Genomic DNA, 23,061 nt, shown 5'->3' with positions numbered 1-23,061 from the left:
AATAGCAGAAATAATCATCCAAAGATAGAGATGGTCAAATTTCAGTTCAATTCATTTGCATATTCTGTGATTATAATATTCCAAATTCAACCATATCTTGAGGGATTGAATTGATTTTCTTATTTTCATATCTCTGTTATGAAAATTATTCTCAAAGTGGAATAAAGGACATCTGTTGCTAAATAACTGTTACATCCCATATTTTCGTACGTAAAAGTACGCCATAAGTAAATTGAGATAAGCTCGAAAATGAGATGTTACATCCCGTATTTTCGTACGTTAAAGTTTCGTCGTAAGTTAATCAACGTAAGCTCGGGAATGAGATTATTTTTGAGGTTATAAGTATTATGCTATTTCAAACAAGTTCGTGAAGGTGAGAGGATAAGCAAGTCAAAGAAAATGAGTTTCGTTGGTGATTATCAATTTGGGATAAAAATACGGCCCGAGCTATAATATTCGGTATTTATGGACTAGTGCCATACAAGGTACCACATGACCATGATAGTATGATGTATAAAGTGTGTTAAAAGTAAGTAGTATTTTAAGTAATTTGAGATAATTCTTAATTATATGGGTAATTGGTTAATTATTGGGTAATGAAAAATTACCTAGTTAATTAAGAAATTGTTGGATGATTAATTAAGATCTTGGATAAAGCCTAAAAGGCCCCAACGTGGCAGCAAGTCAAATGGGGGTGATAAGTGACTCTTTGGTTTGCATACTATGTGGGAAAAATGATTGGCCAAGTCATCCACAAGAGTGGGGCCCACAGCCCCCAATTTAAAGAGACTTTCCCATATCATTAAGAGTGAAAAGCTTATGCTTGCTAAGCTAACAGATGAAATCTCAAAACAAGGAATTTATATGAAATCTTTAACAAAAGTAACGAATGAAGGCTTCAACCAATTCATATGGGAATTCATGTGGTAGTAACGTGATCTTCTTGAAACAAAAATTCAAACGAGATTTCTTAGTATCTTAAGCAACGTGAGATTTTGCAATAGCAGCGTTATTGAATTGCTCACATCTTAAGAAAAAAGCTTCAACAAAGATGATTCCGCAATAGCAACGTTATTGCTTCAAGCATTTCATACGAAGACTACTTAATATTATAGCAACGTGGGATTTGCGATTCTAAAAAAGCCCGGTACAATCTTTTTCAAGAATATCATACGGATTTTTCCCAACTTCGATCTCGCTGTTGCATGTTTTGTCGCGTTTGGCGGGTGTTAAAGGGATTGTCAAGAGAATCGGCTCAGGTATGTTAAGGCTATCCCTTCTTTCTTTTTGGTATGATCTATACGATGCAAACGAAACGAGCAAATGCACAACTTTCATAAATGACTCTATTCATAGAAGTACTAGAAGTACCTATGTTCTTGACTCCCCTGTGTCCTATTGTTCTATCATCTGTTCATGGGTCTCAGAAAATACGTAAGTTAATAAAGTTTATTTCATGATATTAATCAAAGGCATATTGGTCTTATGACATACCGAGAAGTCTTATTAACACACTTCTTATGCATTTCATGCATTTATACATGTATATTGACTCATGACCAGATGGCGTTATATACACATATATTATATGTATATGGGATATGGGAAAAGGTTACGGCATTATATACGCACCGCCACCTGATCAGCTGGTATACGTTGATGATTTGCCCATAGTGGCCGAGATGATATGATGGGATGCCCTCAGAGGCTTGATGATGTTACGAACACATATACCTATGCATGGTATGGCAATTATACGCATATGCATGGCATTATAAATATAAAATGATTTACAGATCTATTCAGACTTACATGTTGAGTCTTTTACTCCATGTTTCTATATGTCTTTTATTTACTGATTTTCATTCCTTACATACTCGGTACATTATTTGTACTCACGTCCCTTTAGCCTGGGGACGCTGCGTTTCATGCTTGCAGGTCCCGATAGACAGGTTGCGAGTCTTCCAAGTAGGCTATCAGCTCAGCAGAAGGTATTGGTGCACTCCATTGCTCCGGAGTTGCTTATTTAGCCAGTATGATTAGGACATGTATTGATTGGTATGGCGGGGCTCTGTCCCGACCTTTATGGTGTTTATGTACTCTTAGAGGCTTGTAGACATATGTCATGTACGTGAAAGATTATATGGCTTTGTCGGCCTATGTTCAGTATATGAGTGATCATTTTGGTCTTATAGGCCCGTATGTCATATGTATAAGTTTGTATTACATGTTGGGTCGTCCAATGTTGAGTGTTTCCTCATGTTTTATTCTACTTATATCACGACAGACTCTCCAGCTCATTTATCTATGATAGTATGATACGAAAGATACGTTACGTTGGTACTCGTTTGAGTAAGGTATCGAGTGCCCGTCGCGGCCCATCGGTTTGGGTCGTGACAAAAGTGGTATCAGAGCAGTTCTGTCCTAGGGAGTCTACAAGCCGTGTCTAGTAGAGTCTTGTTTATGGGTGTGTTGTGCATCACACTTATAAGCAGGAGGATACATGGCATTTAGGACTGTCACTCTTTCTTCTTACTCTAGATCGTGTGGTAGAGCTCATTTGTAAGAATTCAGACTCCTAAATTCTATTTTATTCGTAATAAGACGATACTTACATCCAAAAGACAGTTGGTAAGAGATTGCATGTGGTTGTAGAAGAGTTGAGTTAGAGGAACTCGATTTTGCATCATTCTTATGATGGATAAATGTGAGGTCTTCAGCAAAACATGTGTGTACTAAGACGTGTAAGGTTCTTGATACGGAGCTTTAAGGCATGAATATCGATCCACCCATATGGTAAAATGCAATGAGAGAATAATAAGGTAGATACAAGTTTCAACAATGTAAAAGAAACAAGGTGAAGAAGGGTACGAGGTACCCAGCTAGTGAAGATTATCATTATTTACCATTCAGGAAGGGAGATATAAGCATTTTGAGTTACCTTCAAGAGTAGCAGCGGTATGTACAATCGGCCACACCCATCTCAGTTATGCCCTATGGAATCTAACAGATATGGTTTAAGAGAAGGACGAGATATCAGGATCCGGCTAGGGTTAGAGTAACCCAAAAGGATGGACGAATTGTTTGCGTCAGTTGATATTTCCGAAGGATATTGCAAATGTGCTAATAGATCTCCTTGTGAGATACCCAGATGGTGCACTCTAGAATAGTATAGCTAGATATGAATACTAGAATGTTCAAAAAAAATAATTTACAAAGATAGGCATTGGAAGCCTAGAAGGGATAAATATTACCTTAGTGTGGCTCCCGTCCCTAGTAGAGAGAGAATGTTAGGCAACCCGAACAGCCAGTGGATGGAGCAAAGGGGAGCTAAAAGCAAAAGGATGTCTTGTTGAAGTTTTTAGAATAAGGTGATAAACAGAAATGTTAGCATGGAAATAAGAAGAGAGTTAATGAAGCATTATGAGTAAGATGTGATACATGGATGACAACGGTAGATAAAAAAAAATGACAGTAATACAGAGTCTATAGTCAACGAAAGGAAAAGATGAGAGGTGACAGGCCTTGAGACAACAAAAGAGTATAGGCCATAAAGTCATACCCTAATTTCGAGAAATAAGTTCATGGCTCTAACGTGATTACCAACAGGAAAAGTTAGACCCAGAGTGATAGAAATTAGTATGGGCTGGTGAACAAGATGAACTAAACATGAATTAGGGACAGAGTGATTTAATAATAGTCGGCATCATGAGAATTTTAGAGATTGCATTCCGGCGATAATAGAATGGACGACAGAAGAATAACCTTTAAAAGGTATTCAGGAAGACGCTTTCCTAAAGCAAGTAATGTGAGCAAAGTTAAGCTTAAGGGACGATGTGTGCCAGTTACACTAGGTGTCACCCTCGTGAGTAAGGAATTTTGTTATCCTTGGTACAAGAGGATTACCGCAAGGCGGGTAAGGGTCATCGATGATGTGAAAGGACGCCAAAGATGAAGAGGTAAAATATCTATAGGTAGATTGTCGTAGATCTAAATATTAGTACTCCCCTAAAGGGGGAATATGGAGTTATGTGGCATTAAGTCAGAATTAAGTGGTTCTAGTAACTATGAAATGGTAAAGGAAGAATGCGATAAAAATGATAAAGGAAGGAGATTGAACTTATCCTATTCCTACAGATATGCTACGATTCCAGAACATTATGCAAGCACGGCGTCAAGGAAATGAAGTAAGGGTTCCTGCCCGGGATGTTATTGATAAATAAGGAGCCAGGGCGCGAGGTAAGTTAAGAAAAAGGAAATAACCCAAGAAAGATTACGCGAAATATTGATATGAGAATGGGCCAACGAGTAGTTAGTAATTGATTTAGGAAGAGCCTAGTTATGGCTAGACAAGAGGATACAGACAAATCAACAGATCGTGCAAGATAAACATAGTGAATCCCAACATGGGAAATTCAGTCTCGCAGATATAACATTGTGATCCTTGAGAAATATTCGGATAAGAGTTTGGGTAGGTAAAGGTATCGTATGAGTGTTACGGAAATAAAAGAGAGTGCCACTTGGAAGACAGTCAAAATATCAGTTCAGAAGCAACCCTACAAGCACAAGGGCGTGGAGGTAAGTAACTACGGATAATTATAGGCGAGGAAGAACATCAAAAATTCCGTCGAGTATACGATGTAATAAGCTCGCAGCTTTATAAGAGTTAGAGGGTCCTCCCTAAGTACTACAATGAAAGACTAGCTGAGGAAATAAGGAAGAAGGTTTCAACCTAAGCATAAGTAACTTGAAGAAGGAATGGTCATGTAAAACCAGTCTCACTACAACATTGTATGCACTCTATAAGAAAGTGGCACCTACCGTGGTTAATGAACGGGAAGTAAAAGCAAAAGTAGGATTCGAGATCATATGAGTTGCATGAAAACTCCGGCATGCGTGAGAACTAAGATAAGCTAAGTATGCACGCAACAGGGGGGAAAGACCAAGAAAAGTAATAGCTTATATTTAAAGAAAGCTGAGATGGAACGAAAGGAATTATTCGATCAACGATCCAGAGTTAGCTACGTTATAAACGCACTTAAGATTTTGGAGTATTATCTATGCAGCATATATGTTGACAATCATACAGCCGTAGAAGACTCCAATATAAGTTAAAAGAAAGAATTGAGTCCATGCCATAGACAAATGATTGAATTGTTAGATGATGGTATCACGGATATTCCATAGCGTTCATGAAAGGCTAAAGTAATAACTAATACCATGAGCTGCAGATCGGAAGATAGCTTAAGCCTACATAAAGGGTGATTAGAGGGAAGAGGAAATTAAAGAATTACATCAACTAAGTAAATCGGGAGTCTGGTTATTGGACCAAGAAAATTATAGAAATCGTGATTGAGAACATTGCAGAATCACTCTTAATATCAGAGGTACAAGAGAGATAGTACAACAACTATATTCTATAACGGATCTACGATAAAGCCAGTTCGAAGAGTACCAGCCTCATAAGAAGTCAGTATGAAACTCCAACCGGATTGTGTGTGCACCAGAGGTGCAAGTATTATAATAGAGCTTCAAGTTGTGGATGTGAATTATACCTATGTGGAAGGGAGGTCATGAAAGAGATAGAAGATGTGATGCGAGATTTTAAGGTAAGTAAGGTAAATGTGAACAACGTACGAGATACTTAGGTGCAGAAGGTTGTGAATAATCCATATTTCAGATAGAGGTCTAGAAGCGTTGGGATTCAGTATCCAAGAATGATAGCGGTGTCATTAGTGGCATATATTCCAGCCTATGGTTTCTAGGTATCGAGAGGTCTAGTTAAAAGAGTAAAAAAGAGTTTGAGACGATGTGTTGTCTCGCTTGATGTTCCAGAAATAACATAAGGAAATCTATGGTGCAAGCAAGTTGAAGAAAGGTTGCGAGTAGTATAAGTGGATATATGTAGATCGCAAGCTAAAGTATGGTAGAGCGTCAAGGTTTTAGGAAGACATGAGTAAGCACAAGGAAAGGCAAGTGAGAAGGTGACGAGAATGGATAAGTCCTCAGGATTAAGCTCATGAAAACAAGAGAGCTAATGGTTTCTCTAAGTTATAGAAAGCTCAGTATAGCCTGAATAAACTCAAAGGAGTCTAGGACTAATAGCATTTAGAAGTGATGGAATGCTTCCCTGGTAATATAATGAGGGTGTAATTGTGATAGATAAAGGATGACGTTTGGACCTTTGATTGAGTAATGATTTGAAGAAAAAAAAGGGGGATTTTACGGACGGCACGGGATTAGAATACCCCCTAGACGTGAGCCCTAGTGGCAGTGTTACATAAGATTTCAAGTTATTAGTGGTAGATTGTAGATCAATATTGAGGTGAATCAATAATGGATGGATAAAAGTTACAAAGTATGAGATGAGATTAGGCCGTCATTCTTAAGAGAAACAGTAATGAGGAAGCATTAAAGGACTTAGATTTATATATATGAGATAAGCAACGAGAGTAACCTGGGGTTTGGTAGCAGACCTCAGTAACCTGGAGTTTGGTAGTAAACCGAAATAAGAGTTGTGGTATAATATGACCTACTTAGATGTAGTAAAGCTAATGATGCCCAGAGGGACAACTTGTCATAATTTTGTATATGTTCACAAAGTGAGACCTAGAGATTGGCTAAAAGCTGGAGGAAAGAGGAGAGAAGAGTCGCATAAGCGCACATACAAAGTCAGAGTCGTACAAGCTGCATGATAGGAGGTAGCAATAGTTACGAGATTGGGAAGATTCCGACCACAAGTCGTAGTGTGAGAAAGAGGCCTAAAGGGGGGAATGCCCTGGCCTTTGGATTTATTCACAGAACAGTTGCCTAGATGGCAAGGAGAGTACTAAAGTATTCAGAAGACATAGGTTATGGAAATGATAAGTGCATCAGTCAACATTCGATGACGAATGTTCCAAAGGGAGGAATGATATTACACCCCATATTTTCGTACATGAAAGTACGCCATAAGTAAATTGAGATAAGCTTGGAAATGAGATATTACATCCCGCATTTTCGTACGTTAAAGTTTTATCGTAAATTAATCAATGTAAGCTCGGGAATGAGATTATTTTTGAGGTTATAAATATTTCAAACAAGTTCGTGAAGGTGAGAGGGTAAGCAAGTCAAAAAAATGAGTTTCGTTGGTGATTGTTAATTTGGGATAAACATTCGGTCCGAGCTATAATACCTGATATTTATGGACTAGTGCCATACAAGGTACCACATGACCATGATAGTATGATGTATAAAGTATGTTAAAAGTGAGTAGTATTTTAAGTAATTTGAGATAATTCTTAATTATGTGGGTAATTAATTAATTATTGGGTAATGGAAGATTACCTAGTTAATTAAGGAATTATTAGGTAATTAATTAAAATCTTGGATAAAGCCTAAAAGGCCCCAACGTGGCAGCAAGTCAAATGGGGTGATAAGTGAGTCTTTGGTTTGCATACTATGTGGGAAAAATGATTGGCCAAGTCATCCACAAGAGTGGGGCCCACAACCCCCAATTTTAAGAGACTTTCCCGTATCATTAAGAGTGAAATGCTCATGCTTGCTAAGCTAACAGATGAAATCTCAAAACAAGGAGTTTATATGAAATCTTCAACAAAAGTAACGAATGAAGGCTTCAGCTAATTCATATGAGAATTCATGTGGTAGTAACGTGATCTTCTTGAAACAAAAATTCAAACGAGATTTCTTAGTATCTTAAGCAACTTGAGATTTTGCAATAGCAACGTTATTGAATTTCTCACATCTTAAGAAGAAAGCTTCAACAAAGATGATTCTGCAATAGCAACGTTATTGCTTCAAGCATTTCATACGAAAACTACTTAATATTATAGCAAGATTTGCGATTCTAAGAAAGCCAGTACAATCTTTCTCAAGAATATCATACGGATTTTTTCCTACTTCGATCTCGCCGTTGCATGTTTTGTCGCGTTTGGCGGGTGTTAGAGGGATTGTCAAGAGAATCGGCTCAGGTATGTTAAGGCTATCCCTTCTTTCTTTTTGGCATGATCCATACGATACAAACAAAACGAGCAAATGCACAACTTTCATAAATGACTATATTCATAGAAGTACTAGAAGTGCCTATGTTCTTGACTCCCCTGTGTCCTATTGTTCTATCATCTGTTCATGGGTCTCAGAAAATACGTAAGTTGATAAAGTCTATTTCATGATATTAATCAAAGGCATATTGGTCTTATGACATACCGAGAAGTCTTATTAACGCACTTCTTATGCATTTCATGCATTTATACATGTATATTGACTCATGACCAGATGGCGTTATATACGCATATATTATATGTATATGGGATATAGAAAAATGTTACGGCATTATATACGCACCACCACCTGATCAGTTGGTATACGTTGATGATTTTCCCACAGTTTTCGAGATGATATGATGGGATGCCCTCAGAGGCTTGATGATGTTACGAACACATATACCTATGCATGATATGACAATTATACGCATATGAATGACATTATAAATATGAAATGATTTAGAGAGCTATTCAGACTTACATGTTGAGTCTTTTACTCCATGTTTTTCTATGTCTTTTATTTACTGATTTTCATTCCTTACATACTCGGTACATTATTTGTACTAACGTCCCTTTTGCCTGGGACGCTGCGTTTCATACCTGCAGGTCTCGATAGATAGGTTGAGAGTCCTCTAAGTAGGCTATCAGCTCAGCGGAAGGTGTTGGTGCGCTTCATTGCTCCGGAGTTACTTATTTGGTCAGTCTGATTAGGACATGTATTGATTGGTATGGCGGGGCTCTGTCCCGACCTTTATGGTGTTTATCTAATCTTAGAGGCTCGTAGACATATGTCATGTACGTGAAAGATTGTATGGCCTTGTCGGCCTATGTTCAGTGTACGAGTAATCATTTTGGTCTTATAGGCCCGTATGTCATATGTATAAGTTTGTTTTACATGTTGGGTCGTCCAATGTTGAGTGTTTCCTCATGTTTTATTCTACTTATCTCACGACAGCCTCTCCGGCTCATTTATTTATGATAGTATGATACGATAGATATGTTACGTTGGTACTCGGTTGAATAAGGTATCGAGTACTCGTCGCGGCCCATCGGTTTGGGTCGTGACAGTAATGAGGTACAGAAGCATTGTATTACAATGTTATTCACCACATGATATTAAAGAGGTAGGGTTTAGTTTGTTTTGGACATTGAAGCTAAAATTTCTGTTTAACACTTATTCTTCCTTTATTTTTCTTCAAGAAGTCAGTCAGGCTAAATGTGGTTTTTTGCTTAGTGATTCTTGAATATTTTTTATTGCGTTTATAGTTAATGTTTCTACTCGGATGATTTTGTTACCTTTTGCCTTGTTTTCCCAGTTCTTTGTGTTGTGTTTAATGTTTTTCTTGGTCCGACTTTTTCTTTTTGGGCAAAAATGGATTTTCTTATAGAGTGAGTAATGCTTGTTTTTGGTTGATTGCAGAAATGAGTTAATTTGGATTCAAAAATTTCTTGTGTAAACTCTTTGCTGTGTCTTCTTTAACTCTAGGTGGGGGGGGGGGGTAGTCATTTTCTCTTTCTAGAGTCCTTTCTTGTGTTACACTAGTCTTGATTGATTGATCTTCAAATTAATTGATTTTGGGTAATTTCTGTAAAATATTATTATCCTATTATTGTTAATCAAATATGCACACTTCTGATGTTGTAGCAAATCAGTTCCTCTTTCCTGAAACCTGCTTCCAGAATTTTCACTATTTTGATTTAATAATTTTTAATTAACTCTATAGCTGCTTTGGGCATACTTAGTTTCTACTAAGTGTATTGGCCATAAAGGAGCGTCAGCTTCATTTTACGTGAGCTCTACTATATTTGTATATAGAACTAGCCAACACTTAGAAATGTGGACTTTTACTCATGTAGAATAGGTCTACAAAGAGCAAATCATTTTGGTAATTATGGTAAAATATCCAAGGAAATTCAGCAAAGAAGTTCTGCTCTTTCTGCCTTCATATATTCAGTTTGTGAATCACACTTAACATCAAAAAGTTACTTGAAAGAAAATTGTTAAGATCATAGTCCTACTCATCTGAATTATTTTGGTCAGCGGACATGATTCTTTGTAAGAATCTGTTTGTTCTTGTTTTTGGCTTGAAAGAGGAATATGCATGAATCCCCAAATTTAGGTGTAAATGGGTATAATTTGCAAGAATATTTTTCTTCTACATATTGGAGGAGGATTAAGTTTTTAATCCCCAAATTCAGGAAATCACAGGAAGAGTATTACAGATATTAGATATTAGATCAATTCTATATCTCCATAAAATTCTTGCCTCTATATCTCCAGATAGAGCATTCACGCTTCATATTTTGTGACCAAGTGCCAGTGATAACCCTCAAGAACTTGTGATTGAAGCTGGTGGTAAATTGCATATCCCTTTCACTGTTGTCAGAGTATCTGAAACTTCTATTGCGACAGCCGTTCCAAATGCCTTTATGTAGTAGGTTTATGTACCGCAATGTATAGTTGCAAATCTGATCCATATGCAGTAGGTAACAAAGTAGTTCCTGAGTTACTAGTTGCAGCTCTTCTCATTGCTAAATAAACTAGTAGTAGTAGCCTAATGACAATGATGGGATATCTTAAGTTTGTCGTTATTTGTTACTTTTAGTGTAAACAGGATCTTACGCGTAGAGCAACAATCTGGATAACTTAATGCTTCCAAAAAATGAGGGAGCACAACTCCCTTTTTCTTTGTCCCTTGGCCTGTTAACCCTCAATGAATTGTTTGGTTTTAGTAAGTAGGAAAAATTCTAAACACGGTGTAACAACCCGACCGGTCATTTTACTTTTTAGAACTCCGTTCCTTTAAATAAGACTCCTCGTATGTGCTTTTACTATTTTATAACTTGCTGGGATGGTTAGTTAGGGTTGGAAGGGTTCGGGTTGAAATCGGAACACTTAATTCCTTAATATTGGCTTAAAAATGTTAAGTTTGACTTGTGTCAACATTTTTAATAAACGACCTCTTAACCGTAATTTGACGGTCCCAATAGGTTCGTATGATGATTTTGGACTTGGGCATATGTTCGGATCAGGTTTTGGATGACCCGGGAGCGTTTCAGCGCCTAAAGTTGAAAGTTGGCGCATTGAAGGTTTTGAAATTCTTTAAATTTGGTTTGAAGTAGGTTTTGGTGTTATCGATACCCGTTTGGGATTTCGAGCCTGGGAATAACTCCGTATGGTGATTTAAGACTTGCACGCAAAATTTGGTGTCATTCCGAGTAGTTTAAGTATGGTTCGGCGCGTTCGGAGTGAGTTGGAAGAACTTGAAGTTTATAAGTTGATTTGATTTAATTTGGAGTGTAATCCTTAGTTTTGATGTTATTTTACGTGTTTTGAGGGTTCGAGCGAGTTCGTTTTGTGATTTCGAACTTGTTGGTATATTTGGACGAGGCCTCAGGGGCCTATGATGCCATTCGGGCGGTGCGCGGAACTCGTTTGGACTTAGGAGAAAGGCTGAAGCAGCAGGGTTCTGGTGCAATCACACCTGCGAAGAACCTGCCGCAGGTGCGAGCTCGCAAAAGCGAGCTAATTCCCGTAGAAGCAGCCAGGCGTGGGTTGGCCAGTGATCGCAGAAGCGGAGCAGGTGCGCACCTACGAACACACAGGTGCGAAGGAGTTGATCGCAGAAGCGGGTTCGCAGAAGCGAGCCCTTGTCCGCAGAAGCGAAGGAGGCAGACCTGAGCTTGGTCTGCGCCTGCAATGTTTTGTTCGCAGAAGCAGAGCCGCAGGTGAGGCAGTGGCATCGCAGGTGCGGCAGTTCATCGCAGGTGCGAAAATCGCTGGAGACAGTGAGATCATTTAAGACGGGACTTAGGCCATTTTGGTTAATTTATTTCACTTCTTGGGCGATTTTTGGAGCTTCTTAGAGAGGGGTTTCCACCTAGCTATTGAAGATAAGTAATTCCTACCCAATGTAAGTTAAATACATAGATTATGGGTAGATTTTAACATGTAAAATAGTAAAAATTATGGGTTTAGTTGAAAAACCTAGGTTTTGTAAAAATGAGATTTAACCAGAAAAATTAATTATGGAATTGGGTGAAAATTATATATTTGAGTTCGTGAGATTATGGGTAACAATTATCTTTGAAAATTTTCGGAATCCGGGCACGTGGGCCCGGAGGTGAATTTTAGGAATCTTCCAATTTGGGTTGGGTAATTACTCTAATAGCTAAATTATTAACTTTTGGACGTATATTGATTATTTTATATAACATTTGGCTAGTTTCGGATTGTTCGGCACCAAGTTGGGTCCTTAGAGTAAATTTGTGGCCGGAAAATGAGCTTTGAAACGAGGTAAGTCTCTTGCCTAACCTTGTAAGAAGGAATTTACCCCATAGGTAATTTAATTTGCTATTTGATTCTAATTGTTGGGGCTATGTACGCATGAGGTGACGAGAATCTGTGCGTAGCTACTAATTATGCTTATGTCCGGGTAGTTTAAGACCCAAATCATGAAATACTTGTAATGTTTGCACCCTACTTGTTAATTAAAGTGTCTAAATTATAATGGATCTTGGTAAAGGATTTGTAGAGACCGAATTTCACTTACTTGAGTTTTGGCGGGTTACTTGACCGTTAATAGAAATTGTGCTTCTTTGTGTATTAGCCTTATAATAGCTCTTAAATCGGATGTTCGTAATGTATCTTCTCTTCTTGTGGAGCGTGCCGAATGCCTCGGCAGTATAATAGATGCATCTATGGTTTGTGCCGCTCGACCCTCGGCAGTGTACACATTATTCTGGATCGGGCCGTACGATCTCGGCATAAATCGTGCGTGTTAATGCTTGAAGCCTTAACACACTTGATATTATTTTTCATGAATTGAGAGATTATAATTTATTTATTTGTTCGAAATTTATTTGGAATTAGTATATGCTAATAGAAGACTCTTGGAATTTACTATTAGTTAAAGAATTATTTAATCACTGTGGTCATTGTGTTAATATTATTACTCACATACTCTATGTCTATTTAGCATTTCTGTATTTCATTGTTAGCCCATAGTAAGTGTCGATGTCGATCCCTCGTCACTACTTCTTCGAGGTTAGACTGGATACTTACTGGGTACATATTTTTTATGTACTCATGCTATACTTTCTGCACTAATCGTGCAGGATCTGAGCCAGGTGCATCTGGAAATCATACCGGCGCACACCCCCGATACCCCAAGGCCTAGTGGTGAGCTGCTCTTCTGAGTACGTTCGACGGCACCCAGAGTCTCTCTTTTGCATTTATTTTCTGTCTACTCCATTTCAGACAGTAGTGTAGAGTTTTGTATATTCTAGTAGCTGCTCAAACACTTGTGACATTAGGTCTTGGAATACCTACTAGTAGACTTTATGATTTTGGAGTGTTTATTTCACTGCATTTGCTCATTCATTAGCCATCACTTTACTTTATTAAATTTTCTACCCCTTAATTTCTTAATAAATGAAATTTAACTACTTGAAAATTTATTAAAAAGAACAATTACATGATTAGTTTACCGTTGGCTTGCCTAGTAGCGATGTTGGACGCCACCACGGCGTATAGGAGAAATTGAGTCGTGACACACGGTGAAGCATTTTCTATAAACACTTGTGGGTTTGTTGGTTTCTATTGATTTTGTGATGTATCTAAGTGAGCTGTCAATGCTACTGATATACTTGCTACTTGCGCATATTTCTGTTTAATTTGATGTATCACAGCTTTTGGAATAGAATGATTTTGTTGAAGTAGGTTGTAAGTGGTAATGCTAAAACCTATGAATATAACATCAGAATACTTAGTCGGTCTCTTTTGAGCCTTGCACTATTAGAATGGCTGTTGGTGTAAGATTGTAGTTAAGAGGCCATTCATCGTCTGCAGATGGTGCCGTGAAACAACACCTGTTGTTAGTGGTTAGTGTATGTGCAAAGTGAAACAGAACAAATTAATTAATATACACGAACAGTAAACTAGAAAATATTTCAAGTGAGAACAAATTAATTAGATTATATAAAATGAAACATAACTATTAATTGATAGATGAAGATTTCATTTATTTCTAGTCTAAATATCACCTAAAACATTCTCACATCTTGAGTACCTACCATTTAGAGAATAGTGAGCTTAATATGATCCATCTATAGCTTAATTTATGCATTGATGTAACAAATCTTCAACATCTCCATATTTTTGGAAAAACTTACCTATAGACATATATTTAGTGTTGAAACATATACTGTTTTTGCTTTATGTTATTTTATCATGATAATGTTATTTAACAGAATTCTGAGCATCTCTCATGCGCTTAACAATATAAGTTTTTGTCATTTGATGACCTTCGAGTCTTCCATTCTAGGTAATTCGGAGCCAAGAAAGGTTCGTGGGCTTACTAAAAGATATTTGGAAACTTTCTTTGGGGAAGATAGTTGATGTGCCGTTTAATAATCGTAACCAAACTGTTGGGGAAAAAGGTCGAAAGCTTGCTAGGTTTCTAGGAATTATTGCGAGAACTCTAAAACTAACACCTCTACATGCAGATGATTGGAGAGGTTTTGACAAGAAGGAAAAGAAGAAATTGGTGGATTTTGTGAGGGTATGGAGTAGTTCTTATGAGCAAGCTCAATCTTTTGTACATGATGTTTTCTTCTAAATGTTGGCTTTATTTTTTCAGAAGAAGTTCTCTGTCCCAAAACGGGGAGAAGCTTATGTCTTAAAGTCACTAGAAAAGAAATGGAAAGATTACAAGTACGATTTAAAAAGTGAGTATGTGCAAAAATATAAGACTAAAGACGCTTTGCTGAAAAATAGACCAAGTCACATACCGAGGGATCAATGAAGTGGTCTTGTCTCTTATTGGCTTTCAGATAAAGCTAAGGTATCAATAAATCTTTAAAACACCTCTAGTTGATTATTTTTAGTGTTTTGATTTTAGTTATGCTCAATTTTTATTTATAATTTATAAGATATCGTTTTAATATTTTAATGACAGAGGCGTACCCAAGCAAATAGAAAAAATAGGGCCAATCAAAAGATGCCTCACACAGGAGGATCCAAAAGTATTGCTACCTTGATGGATGAGCACGTAAATCTGTAAAACCTACTAACTATAATATTTTAAAATCCTTTTTTTCACGCATATCTGGCATCAATTTTATTGTATTAGGCTGTAAATGGGATAGAGCCTACGCGAGCACAAATTTTTATATTAACTCATAGAAAATGTAAGGATGGTAGACCACTGGATGTTGGTTCTACCAAGGCAATCGTAAGATTTCTTTTTTCATTTAATTTCTATATTGTGAATTAGTTAGGAAAGAAAACTTAAAAGCGAATAAATAAATTCCAAATTGGATTTATTGTGTATTCTATGGTCAGAAAATCTAAAGGTTTCAAGTTGAGCAGGACCAAGACAAAATACTTGAGTGTAAGTTCAGTGGCGAGACTCAAGGAGGGGAAGGAGAGTTGAGGCTGGACTCGCAGGTCATCCCTAGGAGAGGGAGTTTTAAGTACCTTGGATCTATTATTCAGGGGGATGGGGAGATTGATGAAGATATCACACATCGTATTGGGGCGGGATGGATGAAATGGAGACTCACTTCCGGTATTTTGCGTGACAAGAAGGTGCCATCAAAACTTAAAGGTAAGTTCTACAGAATGGTAGTCAGACCAATGGTGTTGTATGGGGCTGAGTATTGGCCAATCAAGATCGCTCATGTCCAGAAGATGAAGGTAGCAGAGACGAGGATGTTGAGATGGATGTGCGGGCACACCAGGTTAGATAGGATAAAAAATAAGGTTATTCGCGACAAAGTGGGTGTGGCCCCTATTGAAGACAAGATGCGGGAAGCCCGGCTTAGGTGGTTTGGCCATGTGAGGAGGAGGAGCAAAGACGCCCCGGTGAGGAGGTGTGAGAGGTTGATATTGGAGGGCCTACGGCGAGGTAGAGGTAGGCCAAAGAAGAGGTGGGGAGAGATGATTAGGCAAGATATGATGCAGCTTCAGCTGATCGAGGACATGACCCTTGATAGGAAGATATGGAGGTCGAGGATTAGGGTAGTAGAGTAGGTAGTCTAGAGTGTTCATAACAATAGTATGGGCACGCAGTCTCACTTTCTGTTGGTAGTAGGTTTCTGTTATTTTCTTTTATTGTTGACCACCTTACTATCTTGTTGTTTTATCCTGCTTTTATATGGCTTTTTGGTACTGTCCCTTCTTTCCTATATTTTCATTAATATGGTTCTTATACTTTCCGGAGCCGAGGGTCTATTGGAAACAACCTCTCTATCCTCACAAGGTAGGGGTAAGGTCTGCATACACACTACCCTCCCCAGATCCCATGGTGTGGGATAATACTGGATATGTTGTTGTTGTTGTTGTCTATGGTCAGGAAATGATAAATGAAAGGATGAGTAATAGTGAGAGCTCTACTGACCAACCTCGTCACAGTTCGCTTGGGAAGGCGATGTGTATTTTCAGGTATTCGGAAATGACAAAAGTGGGTATGTTTGTAGTTTAGGACTTTGTCTGACTCCTTCTGTTCTATGGGGTAGTAGATCTTCCTTAGAAAGTATTATTGCGGAGGATTCATCTAATGAGGCTGTACTTTAGAACAAGAGATAACCGAGTTAAAGGATAATCACAATAAAGAAATGAATCTGATGAAACAAAATCAAGAGAAGATGCAATAAGAATTACGCCAAATGAGACAATTCATGCGCAAATATGTTTCTAATGAATCTATGCCTCAAAATATCAATGGCACCTCAAGTGAACATGGAATTCGATTTCATAAGTTTTAGACATTCTTAATAAAATTTTAATCATATAAAAATATTGTTATCTGATATGTTAATATTTATCAGGTCCCCGACGCCAACAACGGCCATGAACGAGTACCACAAACATCAAGAATACCTAATGTTGTTGAAAATACTTCACTTTCCCATGGTATTACTCATCTTTATCCTTTAGCGCGCTACTGTTTGAGTTTTTTTTTTTTTTTTTATTTATTACTGTAGATCATTAAGAAATATTCTTTTATGATCTTAGTATATCTTCGCCCGAACGTTTTCTTCTTCCTTTAAAGATATCATCTATTCATTTGTTAAATATTATTACATGTCTTTCAAACTTCTTACATATCTTTCCAATTAAGGGGGGAGATTTCTGCTGGAAAGACATTTCCTGAGGAAAAGGTTTGTTAACTGAGTTAATTTCTTAAATAGAAGAAAATGGACCTTCCTTACTTAAAAAAAATGCTTCTTCTACTTCCCGATGTCAGTAGGTCTCTTTGGTACCAAAGCTACTTTATCTACTATGTTCATATACGTCTGAGTGAATGTTGTATATAGCCATTTCTAGATGTTCAAATCTTTTTAACTGAGCATCTTCATTGCTCCTGAAAGTATGATTAATCTTGTTTGTCAGTCAGAAATATAGATCTCTGACACGTATGAATACTGGAAGCTATTACGGGATAAAAAAAGCATCTAGAGTATAGGTTGTGTTAATAACTACCTATTATTTCATGCATAATTGTAATGTACTGCAAAGTTTGGACCATATATGTGTCTAGTGCTGTCCTAAATCCAGAATAAGGGTTGAGTATTATGAAATTGATCAAACATTCTGAGTGTATGACTAGAAACAAGCATGTCACGACCCAAAATCTCACCTGTCGTGATGACGCCTATCTTAATACTAGGTAAGCTGACAACCTTGATAAACCACAAATTTCTTTAAGTTTGAAATAAATAAATAATTTTAAGAGTAAAATCTTCCAAATTTTTGATACAAAATACTGTCTTTATACAATACACTCCCAAAACCCGGTGCCACTAAGTACACGAGCATCTAAATGACAACACAGTCTGACTGATAAAAACATACTGTCTGGCAATATAGAACATCACAAATAACTGAAAGGGAAGAGAGTCAAGGTCTGCGGATGCCAAGCAGCTACCTCGATAGTCTCCAACAGATAAATCCCCAAATCTAGCAACCGCCATATCCGGAAGTACCTGGATCTGCACACGGGGTACATGGTGTAGTGTGAGTACAACCAACTCAATAAGTATCGCAAATAAATAAGACAAGGTAAGAGAAGCTTAATTTGTTGAATTCACCAGTTAAATCAGTACAACTCTATCCTTTTTGATTAACATAATATGAGGTTTAAAGCCAACCCCTAAGGTTTCATAATACGAATATCCGTGTGTGCATATGCACTGGTTCTCAACTACCCTGCTCAACAGTATTATGGCATGTAGGGGAAAGAAAACAAGTAAATCAGATAATGATAAAAAAAAAAATAAGTTTCACCCATTGCACGGACAATTCATGTGCAACACGGACAACTCACGTGCTAATAATAGAATCTGCACGGACAACTCACGTGCGACATGGACAACTCACGTGTTAATAATATCAATTTATGGATCCGCACGGACAACTCACGTGCTGCACGGATAACTCACGTGCCAAAGTATCAATATATGGATCCGCACGGACAACTCATGTGCTGCACGTACAACTCACGTGCCAATAATATAATTCACCTGGCATAGCTGCAGGTCCCAGTCCAAAATATCATACAGAAGCAATAAAGCAAGTGTACAGGTATATAATGAATGAAATAAGATTTTTCTATCCCCGGACTGGTGTAAATAACATGCTAAGGTGTAGGCATATGCAAAGTGTGCTATCGTAGCTAATCCGAAAATTTCATTGATGAAAAAGCATTTATCAAGTTTGTTCCGGGATTTAAAACTCTGAGTAAACACATCATGGTTTAATCAGATCACATAAATTGCTACCACATGTTAGATATCGAAGCTCGAAGCTTAACAGTCATTTCTGGGCTTATAGGAGCCCGTGCACAACCCAAACATGAATACACAACCCCGGTCCCCGCACATGGGACCATCCCCACACATGTGCGCACCCAAAAGCACGTGGCTATCACAATATTTTAGATAACTAGTGCCTCAACCGAGTTTAAATACGGTACTTACCTCAAGTAACTCGAATCACTCCGCTAGCAAGCCCTTGCCTCGTGAATCGGCCTCCAAACGCCTTGAATCTAGTCACAATTAATTCGATACAGTCAACACAAATTATAGGAATCAATTCCAAATGAAAATACTAAATTTTTTCAATTAAATCCGAAAATTCACCCAAAAATCAACAGTGGGGCCCATATCTCGGAACCTGACAAAAGTTACAAAATATGAACGCCCATTCAACCACGAGTCCAATTTATACCAAATTTACCAAATTCCGACATCAACTCGACCTCCAAATCTTAAATTCTTATTTGAAATCCCTAAGCCCAATTTCTCGAATTACACCTCAAAACACGTAATCTAGTCGGAATACTCGATGATAATTCAATATTATCGACTAAAAATTATCATAAGTGACTTACCTCAAGATTCTCCGTCAATTCTCTCTGAAAAATCGCCCCAAACCGTGCTTGAAAGGTACAAAATGACAAAAATTTTGGACCCTTCTATTTTGTACTTTTCCCAGGGGTTTCGCATCTGCGATTAAATTAGCCGCATCTGCGGTCTCGCAGATACGAGGTCCTCCCTCGCTTCTGCGGACTCGCTTTTGCGACGCTGTCCGCCCTTCCATCACTCCGCATCTGCGGAGCCTGGCTCGCACCTGTGGGCTCGCAGATGCGGAAGTCTTCACTCACCTGTGACGCAGCCCGAGGCCAGCCCCAATCCACTTCTTCGCCTAGCCAGCCGTACCTGCGAGCATAATTTCGCAGGTGCGATTGCACCAGAAGGCAGCAAGTTTCCAGCTTTGTTCTAAGTTAAATTTTTGATACCATCCGAAACTCACCCGATGCCCTCGGGACCTCACCTAAATACACCAACAAGTCCTAAAACATCATACAAACTTAGCCGAGACCTCAAATCACATTAAACAATGCTAAAATTACGAATCGCACCCTAATTCAAGCCTAATGAAAACTAACGAATTCCAACTTCTATTTTCGATGCAGAGGGATTTTAATTTCTACTCCGATTGACCTCAAATATTTTACACAAGTCATAAATGACATAACGGACCTATGAAAATTTTTAGAACTGGATTCCGACCCCGAAATCAATAAAGTCAACTCTCGGTCAAATTTCCAAACCTTCTATTTTCCTAGTTTCGCCATTTCAGGCCAAAATCGACTGCGGACTTCCAAATAATTATTTGGACACACTCCTAAGTCTAAAATCACCATACGGATCTATTGAAATCATCAAAACTCTATTCCGGAGTCGTTTAGACATAAGTCAACATCCGATCAACTATTTCAACTTAAGCTTTCATCCTTGAGACTAAGTGTCTCAATTCATTCCGAAACCTCACCGGACCCGAACCAATTACCCCGGCAAGTCACATAACAATTGTAAAGCACAAAATGAGCAGTAAATGGGGGAAACATGGCTGTAATACTCGAAATGACCGGCCGAGTCATTACATTCTCCCTCTCTTAAACAAACGTTCGTCCTCGAACGCGTTTAGAATCATACATGGAGTCTCAAATAGGTGTGGATATTTGGTTCGTATCTCCTGCTCAATTTCCCAGGTAGCTTCTCCGACTGCCTGGCCTCTCCACTGCACTTTCACTGAAGCTATGTTCTTTGATCTCAACTTTTAAACCTGCCGGTCCAAAATGGCCACCGACTGCACATCATAAGTCAAATCACCATCCAACTGAACCGTACTGAAATCCAAAACATGAGACGGATCTCCGACATACTTCCGGAGCAAGGATACATGAAACACTGGATGAACACCCGATAGACTAGGCGGCAATGAAAGTTCATAAGCCACCTCTCCAATTCTTTTAAGTATTTCAAAAGGCCCAATATACCGAGGACACAACTTGCCCTTATTCCCGAACCTCATAACACTCTTCATAGGCGAAACTCGGAGTAGTACCTTCTCTCCTACCATGTAAGCAACATCGCGAACCTTTCGGTCGGCATAACTCTTCTGTCTAGCCTGCGCCATGCAAAGTCGATCCCGAATCAATTTAACCTTTTCCAAAGCATCCTGAACTAAATCAGTACCCGATAGCCTAGCCTCACCCGGCTCAAACCAACCTACCGGAGACCGACTCCGTCTCCCATACAAAGCCTCATACGGAGCCATTTGAATGCTCGATTGGTAGCTGTTGTTATAAGCAAACTCTGCAAGTGGCAAAAATTGATCCCAAGAACCCCCAAAATCTATAACACAAGGGCGTTACATACCTTCCAATATCTGAATAGTGCGCTCGGTCCGTCCGTCTGAGGGTGAAATGTTATACTCAACTGAACCTGTGTGCCTAATTCTCGCTGCACTGCTCTCCAGAACTGGATGTGAACTGCGTGCCCCAATCTGAAATGATGGACACCGGCACACCATGAAAGCGAACAATCTCGCGGATATAAATCTAACCACTCCGAAGTATAAGTAGTACCGACTAGAATAAAATGTGCGGACTTGGTCAACCGATCCACAATTACCCAAATAGCATCAAACTTCCTCGAAGTACGTGGGAGTCCTACTACGAAGTCCATGGTAATATGCTCGCACTTCCATTCCGGAATTTCAAGTCTCTGAAGAATCCGCCCGGTCTCTGATGCTCGTATTTCACCTACTGACAATTTAAACACCGAGCTACAAACTCCACTATATCTTTCTTCATCCTTCTCCACCAATAGTGCTGCCTCAAGTCCTGATACATCTTTGAGGCACCCGGATGAATGGAATACCGCGAATTGTGGGCCTCCTCACGAATCAACTCTCGCAGTTCATCTACATTTGGCACACAAATCCGACCCTGCATTCTCAACATCCCATCATCTCCAATAGTAACATCTTTGGCATCGCCGTGCTGAACTGTGTCCTTCAGGACAAGCAAATGGGGATCATCATATTGGCGCTCTCGGATGCGGTCATATAAGGAAGATTGATAAATCACACAAGCTAGAACCCGACTGGGCTCCGAAACATCTAATCTCATGAACTGGTTAGCCAAGGCCTGAACATTAACTGCAAAAGGTCTCTCACCAACAAGAATGAATGCAAGGCTACCCATACTCACCGCCTTTCTACTCAAGGCATCGTCTACCATATTAGCCTTACCGGGATGATACAGAATAGTAATATCATAGTTCTTTAGCAGCTCCAACCATCTCCGCTGCCTCAAATTTAGATCCTTTTGTTTGAACAAGTTCTGGAGACTCCGATGATCTGTAAATACCTCACAAGACACAACATAGAGATAGTGCCTCCAAATCTTTAATGCATGAACAATGGATGCCAACTCTAAATCATGAACATGGTAGTTCTTTTCATGTAGCTTCAACTGGCGCGAGGCATAATCGATCATTCTACCCTCCTGCATTAAGACACACCTAATACCGATCCGAGAAGCATCACAATACACTGTATAAGAGCCTGAAGCTGAAGGCAAAACTAGAACTGGAGCTGTGGTCAGGGCAGTCTTGAGCTTCTGAAAGCTCTCTTCATACTCACCCGACCACCTGAATGGAGCACCTTTCTGGGTCAATTTAGTCATAGGCACAACAATAGACGAGAAGCCCTCCACAAAGCGATGATAATACCCAGCTAAGCCGAGAAAATTCTGAATTTCAGTAGCTGAAGAGGGCCTAGGCCAACTCTGAACTGCCTCTATCTTCTTCGGATCTAACTTAATCCCCTCACTGGACACTACGTGCCCTAAGAACGCCACCGAACTAAGCCAAAACCTACACTTGGAGAACTTGACATAAAGTTTCTCCTCCCTCAACCTCCATAACACAATACTCAAGTGCTGTGCATGCTCCTCCTGGCTACGTGAGTACACCAGGATATCATCAATAAATACTACGACAAATGAATCAAGATATGGCTAGAATATACTGTTCATCAAGTGCATGAACGCTGTTGAGGCATTGGTCAACCCAAAAGACATCACGAGAAATTCATAGTGACCAAAGTGGGTCCTGAATGTCGTCTTTAAAATATCCGAATCTCGAATCTTCAATTGGTGAT

At 38.8% G+C, this 23,061-nt stretch overlaps 1 long non-coding RNA gene across 2 annotated transcripts; it reads left to right on the top strand.

The window, feature by feature from the left end:
- Positions 1-13,919: 13,919 nt before the first annotated feature.
- Positions 13,920-16,529, top strand: LOC108948088 (uncharacterized). 2 transcript variants are annotated; one of them, XR_004511447.2, is made up of 5 exons: positions 13,920-14,605; positions 14,684-14,887; positions 15,002-15,094; positions 15,176-15,277; positions 16,400-16,529. It is a non-coding gene; the product is annotated as an uncharacterized lncRNA (long non-coding RNA). The 2 variants fall into 2 exon arrangements; XR_004511446.2 differs by lacking the exon at positions 13,920-14,605 and having other exon boundaries at positions 14,631-14,887; positions 16,400-16,528.
- The last annotated feature ends 6,532 nt before the right edge of the window (positions 16,530-23,061 follow it).

Source organism: Nicotiana tomentosiformis, chromosome 10 (assembly GCF_000390325.3).
Source record: "Nicotiana tomentosiformis chromosome 10, ASM39032v3, whole genome shotgun sequence".
NCBI classification, from domain to species: Eukaryota; Viridiplantae; Streptophyta; class Magnoliopsida; order Solanales; family Solanaceae; genus Nicotiana; species Nicotiana tomentosiformis.
This window is presented reverse-complemented; position numbering and strand designations above follow the sequence as displayed.